Genomic DNA, 10,634 nt, shown 5'->3' with positions numbered 1-10,634 from the left:
CCCCCCCGTGCCTTCACACTTACAAGTGACACAAGTTTTGCTTTCAAAACTTTGAGGTTCAGTTTCCCAGAAGCTCCTGCACCTATCTCCTCGAAACTTGGCAGGCTTCATGCCCTCAGAAAGGTCTACCATTTCTGATCTTTTAATTGAAATATGCCAAGAAGTGACAAGGTTATAGGCAGTTTTGTGCTTCCCCATTATAGCCTATGAAAGAGCAAAACAGTTTTGATGAAACAAAATGTAACAGTGCTTTCAAAATGAAATGAAACTCAAAATAAAACACTGTCCCACTGAAACGTCAAAACAGAAGTCAAAATGAAATGGGGCCATTTCACACAGCCCTATTTGAGAGCCACTGGTTACTTCTTTCAGAACTCACGGATGTTGGATGAGGTCCCAGATAGCTAGAAAAGACCAAATATAGTGCTCATTTCTCCCTTCTCCCCCCTTCCCCTGTCTGAAATAAAAGGCAAAAAAGGGGCTGGAGGTGGTAGCTCTGGAAAGTTACAAAACTTGGCCTCAATATTTAGAAAGATTATGGAGTATGTCAATAATCTTCTTCAGGCATAGGAAGGGTGTTTGTGCCCAAAAGCTTGTAAGGAACAACTTTTCCAACTGTTTAGTAGGTCTAATAAAAGATATCATATCTACCAAAAGAAACTTGCCTGCCTATGTCCTTACTGATGAATTCTCACTTAAATTACTGCAACCAGTTTGGGGCACCACACTTAGACCAACATGGCTACAACCAATATTGCTCATTGTAGTAGTTCCAAAGTAGTTCCTAAAGTAGTTCCTAAAGCGTGGAAGGTAGCAGCAGGTACAAATTCTTACACTTAAGCCAGAAAAAAACAAATGCACAAACACAAACTGGAGCATGACTGAATACAGCAGAAAAGGATCTATAAGTTATAGTGGACTACAAGCTGAATATCAGCCAATAGCATGCTCTTATTGCTGAAAAAGCCAATAGTATGTTGGATTGCAATGAACGGAGTCTTGATTGCAAGTTAAGGGAAATGATTCTTCCACTCTATTCAGCACTGATGAATTCTCACTTAAATTACTGCAACCAGTTTGGGGCACCACACTTCAAGAATGACAGGAACAAACTGGAAAGATTCCAGCAGAGAGTGATAAAAAAATGTTGAGGCTTAAGAAATCTGATTTACAAGAAACGTTTGGAAGAACTGGAATTATTTACCTTGGAGAAGAGAAGATTGAGGAGTGAATTGATAACAGTCTTTAAATACCAGAAGGGTGGTTATACAGGGGAAGGTAGACTAGTTAACGTAGTTATAAGGGACATGCCAAAGAGCAATGATTTTAAATTGCAGCAAAGGAAATTTAAGTTGGATACTAGGAAAAACTTTAATTGTGAGGATAGCTAAACATTGGACCAGCTTACCTATAGAGACTTTGGACTCTCTGTCCCTCATGTTTTTAAGAGCACACTAGACAAACACTTGCTTGGAATTGTTAAAACAGAGATGAAACTGCCTTGAATAAGAAGTTGGGCTAGATGACCTTCTGAAGTCCTATTCAGCACTATTTTTCTATGATGCTATGAGCTGCTATGGTCAAAAGTAATATAGCTGACTGCATGTATATTAATATAGGAGGTAAAAAATTAAGATATTAACCCTAAGTAAGGCATTAATAAGAAAAATGATAGTTGAGCACTGGGTTGGAACTCAGGAGGCCTGTATTCAGTTCCTTGCTCTGTTATAGACTTCCTATATGCCTTAGTATGATTGGAATGTTGTTGTAGCTGTGATGGTCCAGCACACTTTGTGCCCAAAACTTTGTCTAACTTCTTTTCCGACTATACACTTGATCCAGTAAAAAAGATCACAAAAAATAAAGTTGTTTCTCCTCTGTGATTTAGAACAATGGTTCTCAAGCTTTTTAGACTCTAAGAATGTTAGACTCAAGACAAACCTTGGAAATTGCCAGCTCTTAGCTTTCACTCAGTTTTTGACTACCAAAAAATAACAGACAAACTGCTGTTGCAAAGGACTCAGAAATACCGTAACAGGTTAGAATGTTTTCAGCTCTATGGATTCCTATTTGGAATCTCTGGGTTTATCTTGTGAATCATGTGCAGCTGTTTGTATCTCTAACAATACTAATATTGTGTAGTACACCATGGCACTCCAGGCTGCCACAGCACCCAGATTGAGAATCACCGACTTAGAACAAGTAGGGTCTGATATGGCTGGGATATAAACCTGTCTTCATAATGTCCTCTATTCCTGGTGTTTGTGTAAACCACAGGCCCAATTCTGCTTTAGCTGGACTTCCTAGCCTCTCTCCCCAATCCTGGCAATCAGCTAGTATCACCTGCTATATAAGTCGAGGGCCTGAACCTACAGCAGCTGTACTGCTTAGCATTACTTCCTGAGAAGTGTGGGCAGCCAGCAACACCTAATATATCCTGCCTGGTCCTGGAGGCCAAGGAACAAATCCTGACTGCATCCACCTTTTTAGCATCCTAAATCCATTTTTAAGAGCATGTAGGAAGATATTATCATTTACAGACAGGTTTTATGTATTCTCATGCCTAAAGATGCAAGTAGATGCCTACTGTGATTTTCAGAACCTCTAAGGCTCCTAAATTCTTTTGAAAAATCAGGTTCTTAGTCTTTATGCTTCGGTTCCCAATCTGTCATATGTTTAATAGCATTTTTATATCTCACAGGGCTGCTGTGAGGATAAATAAATTAAAGACTGAAACATTGAGAGACTATGGTAATAGGAGCCTACAAGTAGCTCAGATAGATGTAGATATCAACAGAAGCTCTTTGAGACAGAAAGATTATTTGAGTTCCAACTGCAGAGCCTTAATAACAGTATTTTAGGAGTGGCAATTTACCATGTTAAACAGGACTCAGTACGACACATGCTTAGTGCATATGTCTGCTTTTTAAAATTAATTTCCTTTAAGTGTCTTGTGAAAGTCCTGTTAAGTTATATAATCTCACGGTACAATACATACATTCTGTAGACATTCCAATAACTTTAAAGTATACTGTGTCTCTTTATAAGGATATAAAATGTTGTCTATGATACACATGATTTTTTTACTCTCTCTATTTGACTTCCCTCTATGAGTATTAAGTTAGACAGACACTAGTAATAGTTCTTTTTGTATTTACAAGAAGCAATTGTCCTGTAATATATGCCAGGAAACCGAATGATAATGTTTAAACCTTCATTATTACTTAACCATTAACTTTTTCTCTTCCTTTGTGGTGGTTCACCTTGTCATTGATTGTTTCCTCCCTGCTTGAATTTCTGTACCTTTGAAATCAAAGTCCTTTCAGCCAAACAATCTTACACCCTTGCGATAGATTATACACCTTGCATCAGGCTCTCTGTTGCAGAAGTAGTTCTCATATTAACCTCTCAAAATCAAGCCATTTGGTTTCATTTTGAGAGGAGAACCGACCTTGGCTGTACAACATATGGTTACTGTACCTGGTCTGAGAAAGTAGATCTTCCATTAATTCTCATAAAACCTTATAAATACTGAAAAATCTATGGATATTTCAGTAATATTTTCAAAATAAAAAACAAACAAAAAAAGCGCAGAGTAAAATGCCAGTTAAAAATGTCAGCGGTGAACAGTCTTGACCTAGTCGATCACAGAATCAGACAGAAATAGGGCTCCACAGATCATCTAATCCAACCCCCTGCCTAAGGCAGCATCATCTCTATCTAAACTGTCTAATACAAATTCATTGTCTGATTTAGGGGTGGGCAATTATCTCAGCTGCAGGGCCACTTAATGAAGTTAAGGTGTTGATGAGCTGTCATGGGCTACACACACAAAATTAATCATGAAGATATCATTTAAAAAAATTATAGATAAAAAACATCATATTCTAAAAATCAAACATTTTCTGTAAAATACTTTAATTGTATTTAAAAATATATTTTTTGTCCTGTTGAGTTTTTTTTTTTTTGAGTAGGGTATACAGAGGTGATTGTAGCCCCCTCCAGCCTGCCCCAGGGTACTGGGGGTAGCCTCACCTGAGAGGATGGGACGGGAGCTGTGCGGCTGCAGCCGGGTGGCAGCAGGTGTCTGGGTCAGCTTGTGGCACTGCGTGGGGAAAAGCAGGAGGACCAGGACTGGGGCTTCACTTGCCAGGAGGTGCCAGGGAAGCTTTGCTGCCTCCAGGCACAGGTGCAAAACTCCCACCACATGGTCCTAGCACCCAGGGCAGCTCCTGCCAGGTCTGAACTACAGGCAGGTGGGGCACTGTCAGCCTACCCTGAGCAGTGGTGTCAGGGCCTGAATGCAGCTCACCCAAGATCTGCTGAAAGGAATGGGGCTGGCAGGCAGCTTCTACCCAGCATTCCCTGTGGCACCATCAGACGTCCTGCTGCAAAACTGGAGCTGCCAGTGAGCATGACTCACCCAAGGCCTAGCACGCAGTCCCCTCTGGTGCCAGCAGAAGCCAAAGCTGGAGCCGCTGCCCACAAGCTGGATAGAATCAACTGATGGGTTGGATATGGCCCACAGGATGCATTTTGTGCACCCCTGCTCTACCCTCTTAGCAGCAGTACATAACAGGTGAATCTATACCTGTGCAGTAACCAAAAATTAATGCATAGTACAGGTGGCATCTAGTTTCATAGCTTCATAGTTCTAGACAGAAGGGACTTGAGCAGATCATCAAGTCCGACACCCTGCCATGGCAGGAAAAAGTACTGGGGTCAAACGACCCCAGCAAGGTGATTGTCTAGCCTTGTCTTAAAGACCTCCAGGGTAGGAGCCAGTACCACTTTGCTTGGAAGCTGTTTCCAGATCCTAGTCACCCTGACAGTGAAGTAGAACCTCCTGTTGTCTAATCCTAATCATCTCCAGCTTGTAACCGTTATTTCTAGTCACTCCTGGTAGTGCTCAGGGGAACAGGGACTCCCCCAGTGCCTGCTGGTCCCCTCTGACTAGTTTGTAAATGGCCACTAGATCCCCCCTCAGCCTTCTCTTGTGGAGGCTGAATAGGTTCAGGTCCAGTAGCCTCTCCTCATAGGGCCTGCCCTGCTGCCCCCTGATCATGCGAGTGGCCCACCTCTGGACCCTCTCCATGTTGTCCACATCCCTCTTGAAGTGTGGCACCCAGAACTGGATGCACTACTCCAGCTGCGGCCTGACCAGTGCCACGTAGATGGGGAGGATCACCTCCTTGGACCTGCTCGAGATGCATCTGTGGATGCATGACAAGGTGCATGCCTGTACTGCACAGTAAATAAGGTGACCTACACTGACTTGGGCATAAATTTGATACCTCCATAATGCCATAATGTAGGTATCAGATTTATACCCAATTAGTTACTGTACAGTAACACAGTGTGTGTGGACTGACTTGGGACTAACTTTAGTCTCAAATCGGTCCATACACAGTGTTACTGTGCTTTAATGCCTGCACATGTAGCTGTCAGCCTAAACCTGCTTGCTGCACAGTAAGTTACTGTACAGTAAACTTAATGCATAATAAATGCATGTGTGGATGTGCCCAGTCAGCCATGACAACCACAAGACATAACACCCTAATTTGCAGAGGAATCATGGTAGCCAACGTTCTTCTGCAGGAATGGTTAAAATATGCTTAAGAGATCCAAGGAAGAGCACCCTTCCACCTGCTCCCAATAGAGAGGAGGGGAAAAACTCCCACAGTTCCTGGAGGTAAGAGCCTTTAGCTTGGAACCTCTGGGTTTTAGTCCCAGCAGGAGTATTGAAACATCCAGTCAAAGTCTCCAGACTTGGCTGCAGCGAACAGCCACTGCTTTGAAGGAAGGGTTAAAAATATCCAGTGCATGTAGCAGCAGGAGAGAAAAAAAATCTCTCCCAGCTCCAGCAGTAAAGACCAGAAGTATGGGAAATCCCTAAGCATGGTTTTTAAATAAATAAATAAAGTATATATTGAACATTAGAAAGTTTCCTGTCTTAAAAATATATTATTATTAGAGAAGGCAATACAATTTAGGTAGCATGTAAACAGTTAATCTTTTCTTTCTACAGAACTTGAACCCCACAGAGTTAAATGCCTGCAATAGATTTCAGTTATGATTTAAAAAACAAACAAGAAAAGCATCATGTGTTTCTTGTACTAACATTGTGAATAAGGCATGTGTAAAGCTCAAAACAGAAAAAAGTCACTAAATTAGATACCAAGTGATTTAAAATAGAAAAGTACCAGATGCCCTTATACGCTTCACTAATGTCACTGTAGGAATCCAGCAGGAAAGAATTCTTTTGATTTGTCTACTCTGTAACACAATTATTGTTTCTTTTTATAAGAAAGAAGTCTCCTGACACCTTGGCCTCCACAAATAATAAAATGCTTCATAGGAAACATCAGCACATAGTTCCACTTTAGGGCCATATTCTTTTTCAGTTAGGTTGATCATTGGCATTTGTCTTACTGAAAGAAGTTAGGGCCAAAAAGTGGAACTCCATCAGAACTGAGTGCTTAAGTCAGAGGTGTAGCAGCTAGTGCCCTGAGCAGAGCATGGGGAAGCAAGGTATTGTGCTCAGCATTGGAGAACTAGGGGTGGGCAGAGCTTTACCTGCACAGGCTCACCCATGAGCTCACCACACACTGATGGTTGCTGTTGCTGCTGCAGTATGAGCTTAGGATGCTGTAGTCGTGGACTTCCTGAGGCATTCTGGCACTCTCCTCTAAATCAACGCCATGGTCTAGTGTCCTGCTTGCCCCTGCTTAATTATTCTAGTGGCTTATATTCAAGACTTCAATCCACAAATTGTTTAAGAGCCTGAGCCCAGAGGTGCCTTGATTATTCTTAGTAAAGTTCAGTAGATACCCAGAGTTCTGCTGCAGGTGTATGTGAAACTACTACCATGTTGGCAACACTGATTCTCCTGGTGCCTATTTGATGCCTAAGCCTGCCTGAAATTCACAAAAAGTGGTCCTCCTTCAAAATTCCTTAACGTGACAAATCTGGTGGGCTTGTTAATTAATTTGAAGTGACAGCACAAAACACAGCAGCCACAGTTATTTTCTGTCAAAAAGATTGATCTGCTGAAGGGAAGAAAAGACAGGTGACATAGATGCCTTACATGAGGAAGGGGTTTTCAGCTTTGACTCATGTCTCACCCAATTTATGGCTGCAGATAGATTCATATCTGGGAGAGAGCCAATATTTCAGACACATGCATTTTTTGCTGCTTCCTAATGTCTACCCTCCACTTAGCATGCTGGATGTTTTGAATCCCATCCTTAACCTCTCCCATGGGTGGATCCAAGCTTGTGGTGATGGGGATGCAGGCATGCCATCTTTGAGGGTGGAGTGGATGCATCATGAAGACAACTCATTGCACATATGGCACACAGCTAAAGGGGCTGTGGCTGTAACCCCTTGCTATGATCCTGGATGCCAGTAAGGGCTCAGCAGCTCTTGCTAGAATTCTTCAAGTGTGATAAGATCTGAGCTCACTCTTGCAAGTCCCTGCTTTCAAGCAGCTGTAGAGCCTTCTCCTTTTCACTTTCTCCCTCCAATCCCTTCTTTCCCCCTGCTAGATTCAGCAGCAGGGAAAGGAGGAGACTCAATGAGCAGTGACAGTGTGGCCCTCTTCCTCCCCTCTTTTTCCTTGGTATTGAACTCAGCAGAGGGGAAGAGAGGAGCCAAGAACAGGTGGCTTTGGAGCTGCTTGAAAGCAGGGGATCTGGGAGGCAGAGCCCACGTCAACCAGTGATAAGCTCATATATAGATACCTATACATGTGCTCCTAATCCAATTAATTGAGTCTGCTCTGTGTTCTAATTAGAATGCTCTAGCATTGCTGCAGTGTCACATGTATAAGCACCTGTGGGTTCAAAAATGGCTACTGGGGTGCTTTAACTAAAGTTCATTGAATGAGGTTTACCTGAAGCCATTTTAAACATGGGAGCTTAACACGTATGATACTATGGTATTTTAATGAGAGTGGCTCTCTTGGAACTTCTCTAATGAAAATTCCCTCCCCCAATCCTAAGCATGTGTATAGGCTCCCACAGAGCTCACAGTATCATGGTAGTTTTCATATAAAATTTTGATGAAGTACCTATTAGCTCAGAGCTGAATGCATATGAAGGGCAGAGACAATAAGGAATGCAATCACACTGCTGCACCACCCGGGATATATGCTCCTGTTCCATGCTGTGTTGGGAGCTTAGGTACCTAGTTCAGGTTTCTTATTTCCACTTCAAGATCTTGACATTAAATGTTAGGCATTGTGATACTGAGTGGGTATGTCTACATGAGACGCTAGAAGTGCAGTAGACTAATTCTACTGCTCATTAGGGAGTCTTGTCGAAAGCTGTGCTAATGAACTAATGTGTGGTAGAATTAGTCAACTGTGCATTAGCATCACATAAAAGAAATGTGCCGGTGCTACTGCACAGTAGCACTGATTATGGTTCATATGTGCAGTGGGTCTAGCCTGGTCTCTTGCTGAACTTGCCTGCCATGACTTAGATTGGAAAAAGGAAGTGATTTTCAGTGTTATTTTGAGATGAGAAACACCACATACCACCCAGGTGTTATACTCTCCCAGTGCAAGTTTCTTTATTTCACCACAGGAGGTTACACGGTAGCACTCATCTCATTAATTACTTCATTAGCGAGGGAACATTGGTAAGCCTGATAAGGAGGAGTGCAGGAATCCCCGGTGTCCTGAATGACTTCAGCCACTCTTGTCCTGGCTCAGGGAGCCCTACACTGGCCACCTGGACCCCCACCTGACCCACTTCAACTGCTGCCTAGGTCAGACCCATGCCCTGGTGGTGTGCACCTTTGGCTGCCTCAAGGGCTGCTGGCATGCCTACACCACCCACCTTGAGTTTGCCAAGGACAACCTCCCCTGGGTCATCATTGTAGCCTGTGTGCTGGTGCTACATAACATCTGTGAGACCTGGAGGGAGCTTTTCCACAAGGCCTGGGCAGAGGATGTGTGGAGTGCTAAGAATGCCTAGCAACAGGAGCACCACTTATGGCAGCAGTGGTGCCCCCCCTGCCCCGAGGTCCCAGGAGAGCTGCACACCCATCATCAGGGGCCAGGGAACTAGGTGTGGGAGGTGCTGGCTGACAGCCTCCTCCAGCACTCCATGCTGTACCTGCCTGCACAGCTACCTGTGGACCCCCCCATCCCCAGCACCATGCTTACTGCAGACATGTCTCACAAGAACAAGTTTTTATTTCCCTCACATCAAACAGACCCCTCTCCCTCCTGGACAGACAAAGCCCCTTCACCACCCACCCCACACCAACAATAAAATGCCTTCTTTTCCATGAAAACTTTGTTCAGTGTCCTTTGTGTGCCATCTTGGGGTGGGGTGACTAGGGAACAGAGCCCAGGGACAGGCATCCAGCATCTCAGCCTTTGGACGCTCCCCCACAGGTGAGCATGTTGCAGCAAGTGTGGTGGGTGGAGGGCTTTCCCAGGTGTAATGGTGGCCGATGTTCTCCCAGTGTGGGCAGCTCACCCTTCAGCAGCTGCTGTCCATTGCCAGCAGGGCTGGAATTCAATCCTGGCCCTGCTTCAGGCAGCTCCATCTCTGTACCCACATGGGGGCAGGGCAAGTGGAGGGGCTGGGCTGGGTCCAGGCAGGGGGCCTTGTTGGCACTAGACCCTAAGCAGGGGCTCCTGGCTGCTGGAGGTGGTGCAGGACCTCCTTCCAGATCCAGGTTGAAGCTTCCTGCTGGGTGGCAGGTGGCTGCTAGGTGGCATGTGGGGGTAGGGTCAGGGGCTGGGCTTGAATGGCCAGAATGGTGTCCAGCACCCAGCAGTTGTCATCCATGGCTTCCACTGCCCAGACCAGGATAGCATTCTGTTACCACAGTACCTCTACCCACTTGTCCTTCAGGGCCAGGAGCTGCACCCAGAACTCCCAGTCTGCTTGTTACCATGCTGCCCCATAGCAGTTCTATTCCTCCTTGAAAATGAAATCCTCTTCCCACCACCTGTCCTGGCAGGCTACGTCCTCTGTCCACCACCTGTTCTGCTGGGCCATGTACTCTGCCTTCCAGGCCCAAGCATCAGCCAGCCAGTCCTCCAATGCCATGACCAGGTGGTCCAGGAGGAGGGTCCTGTCCAGGGTCCTCCTCTGGCAGAGCCAGCACATCTGTAGGGCCCTGGCTGTGGGTGGTGGCCACCCTGAAGCTGCATCCTAGCTGCCAAGGAAGGCCTTGCCCCCACATGCAGCTACAGGCCCCGAAGAGCCATGAGACAGAAGCTGTTTGTGAAAGTTTGCAACATTTCAGAGATAAGATGCTCTGCAGCAGGTGCCATGCACTGCCCAGTCTCAGATCAGGATCGGGCATGGACAGGTGGCCAGGGACCATGGGAAATTGGGCTGGTAGGTCTGGGTCCAGGTGGCCACTGGCTGAGCCCCATGTCTTTGCTTATTCCCCTAGAGCCAGTGGGCTGCTGGGTGCTGGCCACAGGCAACTTACCTCCCCCGCCCCTGTTCCCACAGTGGGATAGACCAGCATCCTGGCTGCACCTGCTGCTGTGGCTCCAGATCCTGCTCCCACCCTCTTCTCTGGCAGATCAACTGCTCCGCTGCACATTTTGCCCAGCCCACAGTGCCTGGGCTCAGGGGAGGCACAGCGTTCCCAGATGATGG

The 10,634-nt window shown here is 45.3% G+C and overlaps 1 long non-coding RNA gene across 1 annotated transcript in view; it reads left to right on the top strand.

The window, feature by feature from the left end:
- Nucleotides 1-10,145, top strand: part of LOC109311791 — a 22,387-nt gene extending 12,242 nt beyond the window's left edge. Inside the window, exons 2-3 of the long non-coding RNA XR_002101618.1 lie at nucleotides 5,945-5,950; nucleotides 10,049-10,145. This is a non-coding gene — a long non-coding RNA (uncharacterized LOC109311791). The remainder of the gene's footprint in view (nucleotides 1-5,944; nucleotides 5,951-10,048) is intronic.
- The last annotated feature ends 489 nt before the right edge of the window (nucleotides 10,146-10,634 follow it).

Source organism: Crocodylus porosus, unplaced genomic scaffold, assembly GCF_001723895.1.
Source record: "Crocodylus porosus isolate Cpor-Errol unplaced genomic scaffold, CroPor_comp1, whole genome shotgun sequence".
In the NCBI taxonomy this organism is placed as follows: Eukaryota; Metazoa; Chordata; order Crocodylia; family Crocodylidae; genus Crocodylus; species Crocodylus porosus.
The sequence above is the reverse complement of the archived record's forward strand: the minus strand, read 5'-3'. Positions and strand labels throughout refer to the sequence as shown.